This window comes from Dreissena polymorpha, chromosome 8 (genome assembly GCF_020536995.1).
Source record: "Dreissena polymorpha isolate Duluth1 chromosome 8, UMN_Dpol_1.0, whole genome shotgun sequence".
NCBI lineage: Eukaryota > Metazoa > Mollusca > Bivalvia > Myida > Dreissenidae > Dreissena > Dreissena polymorpha.
Window position 1 is genome coordinate 26,432,173 of NC_068362.1, and position 9,139 is coordinate 26,441,311.

General features: G+C 39.1%; 1 long non-coding RNA gene across 1 annotated transcript; it reads left to right on the top strand.

The window, feature by feature from the left end:
- Positions 1–1,805: 1,805 nt before the first annotated feature.
- On the top strand, positions 1,806–2,692 carry LOC127841088 (uncharacterized). Its single transcript, XR_008030699.1, has 2 exons — positions 1,806–2,322; positions 2,475–2,692. It is a non-coding gene; the product is annotated as an uncharacterized LOC127841088 (long non-coding RNA).
- Positions 2,693–9,139: the final 6,447 nt, after the last annotated feature.

Genomic DNA, 9,139 nt, shown 5'->3' on the forward strand with positions numbered 1-9,139 from the left:
TGGTTTTGTTGTTTATAGCCTAGCCTACATGGGCTTAAGGTTTCTATGTCTTTTATTTTTCTGTCTATCTCATTCAAACGCTAAATCTTCCATGAAATCACTTTCTTGAAACAGTTTACTATCATGAGACAATTTATTGCACTATTAAAAATGACTAGATGCCAATATATTCAAGGTTAAGGTTACACTTACATGGAGATCAAATATCCAAAATGGGCAAGCTTTCTAATTTCTGCACACATACTTATTTCTGAATGGATTGTGTATATCCCTTTTTGGTGCAATACTTTGTCCAGCATTGATTGATTACGTAGAAAACCGAGTGTCACATTTGTAATCCTTACCCAGGTTCAAGGATTTAAGTCAGGGTCAGTTAAAAGTGTCTAAAAATAGGAACTTCATTTACGACTGTATAATCATGTTTTCATAAAATGCGGTTAGTTTTTTAGCCGGATTTTTTTCGAAAAAATCTCGGCTTATAGATTGATGTTGTCGGGCGGGCGGGCGGGCGGGCGGGGTGGCGGGCGGGCGGCGTGCTCGAAAATGTTAAAGTTCTTATTTTATGGTATAACTTTGGTATGCTTGGACCTAGAGTCTTCAAACTTGACATGAAGGTTGGCCAGGATTAACAGATGACCACTGGTCATTTCAAGGTCATTCATTTGAAGGTCAAGGTCACTGTGACCTTCAATATAAAAAATGTTAAAGTTGTTATAACTTTGGTATGCTTGGACCTAGAGTCTTGAAACTTGACAAGAAGGTTGGCCATAACTAGTTAGTAACCACTGGTCATTTCAAGGTCATTCATTTGAAGGTCAAGGTCACTGTGACCTTGAATGTAAAAATGTTAAAGTTCTTATTTCATGGTATAACTTTGGTATGCTTGGACCTAGAGTCTTCAAACTTGACATGAAGGTTGGCCAGGATAAACAGATGACCACTGGTCATTTCAAGGTCATTCATTTGAAGGTGAAGGTCACTGTGACCTTCAATATAAAAATGTTAAAGTTGTTATAACTTTGGTATGCTTGGACCTAGAGTCTTGAAACTTGACATGAAGGTTGGCCAGAACTAGTAAGTAACCACTGGACATTTCAAGGTCATTCATTTGAAGGTCAAGGTCACTGTGACCTTGAATGTAAAAATGTTAAAGTTGTTATAACTTTGGTATGCTTGGACCTAGAGTCTTGAAACTTGACATGAAGGTTGGCCAGAACTAGTAAGTAACCACTGGACATTTCAAGGTCATTCATTTGAAGGTCAAGGTCACTGTGACCTTGAATGTAAAAATGTTAAAGTTCTTATTTCATGTTATAACTTTGGTATGCTTGTACCTAGAGTCTTCAAACTTGAAATAAAGATTGGCCAGTACTAGAAGATGACCACTGGTCATTTCAATGTCATTCATTTGAAGGTCAAGGTCACTGTGACCTTAAATGTTAAAATGTTAAAATTGTTATAACTTTGGTATGCTTGGACATAGAGTCTTCAAACTTGACATGAAGGTTTGCAAGCACACTTAGATGACCACTGGTCATTTCAAGGTCATTCATTCTAAGGTCAAGGTCACTGTGACCTTGAATGTAAAAATGTTAAAGTTCTTATAACTTTGGTAGGTAAAAATGTCAAAACATAACACAAGGTTTGCTCATGCCTTGAAAAGTACTTACATTTCATTTTGACCTTTGAACAATATTTCAGTAATTTAAGTATTGCATTGACAAAAACACGAAAGGTACTTTCCTGTCATTTAAATCAAAAATCCGGCTTCAATGCGGTCATCTCCGACCGCGGAACTCTTGTTTAAATATACACTGGTAAAAATGCGAATAAAAAATTGGGGTATATTTTTTTATGTCCCCCACTATAGTAGTGGGGGACATATTGTTTTTGCCCTGTCTGTTGGTCTGTCTGGTTGCGTCAACTTTAACATTTTGCAATAACTTTTGCTATATTGAAGATAGCAACTTCATATTTGGCATGCATGTGTATCTCATGGAGCTGCACATTTTGAGTGGTGAAAGGTCAAGGTCATCCTTCAAGGTCAGAGGTCAAATATATGTGGCCCAAATCGCTCATTTTATGAATACTTTTGCAATACTGAAGATAGCAACTTGATATTTGGCATGCATGTGTATCTCATGGAGCTGCACATTTTGAGTGGTGAAAGGTCAAGGTCAAGGTCATCCTTCAAGGTCAGAGGTCAAATATATGTGGCCCAAATCACGTATTTTATAAATACTTTTGCAATATTGAAGATAGCAACTTGATATTTGGCATGCATGTGCATCTCATGGAGCTGCACATTTTGAGTGGTGAAAGGTCAAGGTCAAGGTCATCCTTCAAGGTCAGAGGTCAAATATATGTGGCCCAAATCGCTTATTTTATGAATACTTTTGCAATATTGTAGATAGCAACTTGATATTTGGCATGCATGTGTATCTCATGGAGCTGCACATTTTGAGTGGTGAAAGGTCAAGGTCAAGGTCACCCTTCACAAGGTCAAGGTCATCCTACAAGGTCAAACATCATATAGGGGGACATTGTGTTTCACAAACACATCTTGTTTTATTTGGTTTAAGCGATTAGGAAGCATTTTTGATGTTGTCTATCGTATCCCTGTAGTAATTGTTGAACTCATGTTCAACGTTTTATAAATTGAGAACTGTGAATATAAACAAGCGTAACCATATACTATTGCGTTGTTATCACCCGTGCAATTGGACCTTGTTTATCGGCAGCAGCATCTATTAATAGCCTCAGATTATGAATGAGCTGAGCAAAAATGCAACGTCACGTTGACGCAGCAGAAAGTGGACTATTTTAATCATTAATTAACAATCTCTTCCGCGAACAATCATTGTTTATTGATTCTTTTCTATATAAGCTCCGTTCGAAACCATTACATTTAACACGATATTCATAGAATGTTTTCATTTGTGAATGAATATAGTTGGAGAACTCAAACCTCTTGCATAAATTATACAACACTTTCTCGCGCTGATACGGCATGTGTGGCGGGTAGTAGGCTTTCCGTAGATAAGCCAAACTGACTTGAAATTTCCAGTAACAACATTAGTCGTGAGCTAACGCTCACAACTAATTGATATTGATCAATTCAGATGCATACATATTCACCACTGACAATTATTCGTATTGATACATCCATTCTTTCATTACAAAGACTTGTGTCCATACCGACCCTGGCTCCTTGATGCGTGTGTGTGTATTTTGAAGTGTATGAGGTCCTTCCACACCTAAGGCTGCATTGAGGACCTGGAGTTTGTCCCAGCCCTCCTACCACAGTCTGTACCAGCACTTCTACCTAATTTACTTTTTGACTCCTGAGAGTTGGGACAAATTTTTTATTTAAAGCTGCAATTACCACCTATTTTTTAGCTCACCTGAGCACAACGTGCTAATGGTGAGCTTTTGTGATAGCCTTTTGTCCGTTGTGCGGCGTCAACATTTGCCTTGTAAACTCTCTAGGGGCCACATTTATTGTCCAATCTTCATGAAATTTGGTCAATAGATTGGTCTCAATGATATCTTGGATGAGCTCAAAAATGCTTACGTTTGCTTGAAAAATATGGCTGCCAAGGGGCGGGGCATTTTTCCTTATATGGCTATATATGGCTATAGTAAAACCTTGTTAACACTCTCGAGGTCACATTCATTGTCCAATCTTCATGAAATTTGGTCAGAAGATTGGTCTCAATGATATCTTGGATGAGTTCGAAGATAATTATGTTTGTTTGAAAAGACATGGCTTCCAAGGGGCGGGGCATGTTTCCTTATATGGCTATAGTAAAATCTTGTTAACACTCTAGAGGCCACATTTACTGTCCGATCTTCATGAAACTTGGTCAGAAGATTCATCCCGATAATATCTTGGACGATTTTAAAAATGATTCCGGTTGGTTGAAAAACATGGCTGCCTGGGGGCGGGGAATTTTTCCTTATATCATTATGGCTATAGTAAAACCTTGTTATCACTCTAGAGGCCACTTTTTTCCGATCTATATGAAACTTGGTGAGAAGATTTGTCCCAAAAATATCTTGTTATCTCAGTTGAGCGACTTTGGGCCTTTCAGGCCCTCTTGTTTTTTCTACTTGGAAAACCCCTCCTGTCCGGTATCATGACCAAGAACCGAACTCAGGTCGCCATTGCGTAGTGGATACAGTGTCCGCCCAGCGAACGGGAGGTCACGGATGGGATTCCCACTGTAGAAACTTTCTTTAGAGCTCCCTTTAAGACATCAAATACTTGTTCTACCCACTAAACGAATGCCAGAGCTTTTCAATACGCCTTCATCTTTCGATGCAATCAAGCTAAAATAAAACGGGTTGAAACAACAAACTTACAAGCTTCCATGAACGAGGATTTGACCCAGAGTATAGTAAATACATGACACTGAGTGAATATAAAATGATGTAAATATAGATGCCGCTTGGTGTCTAAGATGCATCAAAACTTTTTGTCATTTAATTCTACTACATTTGAATAAGAAAACTCGAAATCAAGCTCGCAAGTGCACATTTGACGTTCTGTATCATGGTGCTCAAAAAGCTTCACTCACGCCGGGTTCAAGCGATCGTAGAAACATAGAGTTTTAAGCGATCTAAAAGACCTAATGAACATAAGTCTACATTGAAACATCACACACCCCAATCCGGTGTCGGGTGCATCACATTGGATTGTAGTCTAGAGCTTTGAATCGAAATATCGTAGCACAGGGGCATTACCGACTGCTTGCTTGTGTAGTGCATGGGGCCACTAGAATAAGTTGTCCTTGTGTGTATGCTGGCGTAGTGGCTCACACATGTCACTGAGCTTGTGTAGAAACTTTGTCAAACAAGGGATGTTTGTAAAACATGCATGCCCCCATATGGGCTGTCAGTTGTAGTGGCAGCCATTGTGTGAATACGTTTTTTGTAACTGTGACCTTGACCATTGACATAGTGACTTGAAAATCAATAGGGGTCATCTGCCGGTCATAATCAATGTACCTATTAAGTTTCATGATCCTAGGCCTAATTATTCTTAAGTTATCATCAGGAAACCATTTAACTGTTTTGAGTCACTGTGACTTTGACCTAGTGACCTAAAAATTAATAGGGGTCATCTACAAGTCATGATCAATGTACCTATGAAGTTTCATGATCCTAGGCGTAAGAATTCTTGAGTTATCATCCGGAAACCAATTTGCTATTTCGAGTCACTGTGACCTTGACCTTTGACCTAGTGACCTGAAAATCAACAGGGGTCATCTGCCAGTCATTAGCAATGTACCTATGAAGTTTCATGAGCCTAGGCGTAAGCCTTCTTTAGTTATCATCCGGAAACTATTTTACTATTTCAAGCCACTGTGACCTTTGACCTAGTAACCTGAAAATCAATAGGCGTCGTCTACAAGTCATGATCAATGTTTCTATGAAGTTTCATGATCCTAGGCATAAGCATTCTTGAGTTATCATCCGGAAACCATTTTACTGTTTCGAGTCACTGTGACCTTGACCTTTGACCTAGTGACCTGAAAATCAATAGGGGTCATCTGCCAGTCATGATCAATGTACCTATGAAGTTTCATGATCCTAGGCGTAAGCATTCTTTAGTTATCATCCGGAAACCATTTTACTATTTCGAGTCACTGTGACCTTGACCTTTGACCTGGTGACCTGAAAATCAATAGGGGTCATCTGCAAGTCATGATCAATGTACCTATGAAGTTTCATGATCCTAAGCCTAAGCGTTCTTGAGTTATCATCCGGAAACCATCTGGTGGACGGACCGGCCGACATGTGCAAAACAATATACCCACTCGCATTCGAAGGAGGGCATAATAATTTACAATACCTAATAGTCTCTGTACACCCTTATTGTCTGTTGGTTTCGGTATTTTTATGATTGCTTCAGCTTACGCGGGGTCCCGTTTAACACCTTTGTCCGTTAATAAATGACCAACAAACGGCATGCTTGTCTTATGTAGCTGCAACTTGTCCTTGTTTAGCTTAATGTTGCGTTCTATGCATCGTTGCAACAATTTTTTTCAAGTTGTTATCATGGTTTCTGATGGCCTCGTCGTATGTGGAGCCTTTGCCGTAAATAATTATATCGTCCGCTATTGCGCATATTTTACTGAGACCACTAAGGCTTTCTTGCAAATACTGCTGAAAGTAATCCGGTGCTGGAGATATTCCAAAACGGCATCTTGAGCCAACGGTACTTTCCGTAAGGCGTTTCAAATGATGTTAAATAGCTAGACTCCTCAGCTAACTTGACATGCCAAAAAGCATTTTTGACATCGCATTTACTGAATACTTTTGCTTGTGAGAGCTCTGGTAATAAATCTTCAACCACTTGCATCAGGTAGTGGCTACGCTTCAGCGCTTTGTTAAGGGGCTTAGCATAGGTGCATTGACGAATCTTTCCAGAAGCACGTTTCACAATTACCAAACTAGATAACAAGTCAGTGGGGGTGTAAACGTTCGCAATTGTCCCATTATTCTCAAGTTTATCTAGCTGCTTTTTGAGCTCAAGTTTCAATGATAACGGCACGCGTCGTACAGGCATTTGCACTGGTTGAACAGTATCATCAACGTTCAAATGAAGTGGATTTGAAAATTCACCTTCACCAATGAAGACTGTTGAAAATTTCTGTTCAATATCATGCATTGGCGAACAATCAGAGTTGTCCACAGGGCATATGTTTTTATATTGAATTTTAATCAATTGCATTTCGTGGATTGCTTCTCTGCCCAGTAGCGGGGTTACATCTTAATCAATCACTATACATTCAACATTGTGCCTAGCATGTGTCTTTGGATTTTTTTTATCTTTAATTGGCATTTCCCTTAAGCTTTGATCACTGATTTGTCATACATTCTCAATTGTGAGTCAGTGCATTCAAATACAACTCCTGGGATTAGTGACCGTGGAATTATATTTGTCGTCGCACCCGAATCTAATTGGAATTTAATTGTTTTCCCGAGTTTTACTAGTAACATGTTTGCATAAAGTTTCTTCTGCGTTTAGTGTTAATATGTCATCGCAATTTCCATCATCTGAAAGGTCACATTGTTTCACATGGCTTATGTGTTTTGATATACTTGCTGAGCGACGTTCTAACGCATAATGATTAAGCTTACCAAATTTTCGGCACTTTACTCCAAAGGCCGGGCACTTGTTTTGCATGCAATTTTTTCGACAATAAGGACATTTCTTGACGGCTGACTTTTGTCCTCTGTAATTGCTTTGCTTTTGTTGCTGCTTCGATTGTGTTTTGACAACATGCACATCGTCGGACACACCTAACGCACCATTGCTTATTGTCTTGCTTTTTGCACTTGAAGCTTCTGCGAAATATTCCATGAGTTATCTCCACACTCAGACCAACCAGCGGGAACGGTTGATACTCGCTGAAACCGCTTCCGACTGGCCCTATGATAGTCGTTATCCGATTAAAAACAAGTAAGTAATAAGGTAGATGCACCTGTTTGAAGACTCAATTTCTCCATCGAATCGAGGCATCGGCGGCCATTTTTTCTCAAATCTGACCACGTGATTCCCCGCATTGTCACGTGTGTCTCGCGTATTCCGATAACCAATCGGTCTTAAATTAAGTCATCGTTCAATTGTCCGTATTCGCATGTCTTGGCAAGTTGGCGTATTTTTGACAAATACAAATGAATCCATCTCACCATGTACGCACGTATGAAACAGGTATCTTTCGTACGTAACGTTGGTCTTCTCAACACAGAATGCTTAGAATTTCTGTAGAATGAAGTCTATGTCTTACTGGCTTTCGTCCTGAGTGAATGCGAATCCCTCGAACACGTCCATAGCTTCAGGTCCTATGCATGTAAGGAACGTAGCGGCACGTAAATCCTTTGCTTTAGCACTTAGTCCTGATGCTTTTTCGTAGTTAATCCACGAGCGCTTAATTTTTTTTCCAGTTTGTGGCAATGTTACCGTCCATGTCGAGCTTCCCAGGAAACGGTATTAACGATGGGATTGTCGCTGGCGCTGCTATCGCGGCTGCTGGTGGTGCTTCATCACCCATGGCGTAGATCCAGATAATTGGCACAGATAAAATGTTTGAAACTGTCCGAACGGATTAAAGGGGCCTTTTCACAGATTTTGGCATTTTTTAACTTATTCATTAAATGCTTTATATCGATAAATGTAAACATTGGATCGTAAAAGCTCCAGTAAAAAATCAAGAATAAAATTTAAAAAAAAAGAAAAGAACATTGCCCGGACCAGGTTTCGAACCAGTGACCCCTGGAGTCCCTCCAGAGTCCTGAAGTGAAAACGCTTTAGCCTACTGAGCTATTCCGCCGGGTACATATACTTAAAGTATTTTATACCTTATATAAGCAATCTTCGTAGTTTCACAAAATTTAACGACAAAAACAGAACCCTCCAAATTATTCAATCGTTTCGCGTTGCAACGCTTTATAATTTTTAGGTTTTAAAATCGTCAAAAGATGCATATAATGGCTATATTAGACCATGGTAAATGTTCAGTATTACTGTTTCCTCACAAATATCATAACTAAAACGAAAATTTGCGAATCTGAAACAACTTTTTTCAATTTTGTCAATTTACCAAAGCGTGAAAAGATCCCTTTAATCCAATTATCAGCTATATGCTGACACCATGTTAATGGTGTACTTAATAAACTACCTATGGTTTATAAGTTTATTATTTATTTATCCATAATAAATATAGTATCAGTCAACTTGATAGTGCGCGTGCATGCATGTGGTGAGCGCTAGCAATAGACTGAGTAAACTGCGGAGGCATGTATGTATATACTGACAGAGTGGCACTGGGTATGACTCATGCATTCAATTTAAGGCCTATACTGTTAACCTGGATTTCTGCACCGAATCGGTTTCTCGTTATGTACATGTCTCTGAGCAATTATGCTGAGTTTGTGCTTTAACAAATCATACGAACTGACAAAACTGCACTGTTATTTGTTTAATTTTATGAAGTTATGGTTCTATAGTTTTAAAGTTATGAACGTGTAGGAACTATTTTACTATCGCTTTAAATGTGTTATCAGCTGACAATCTCCACGCAGACTTGTCGTTCCTTGCACTCACATACAATTTGACAGCTATGCTGGT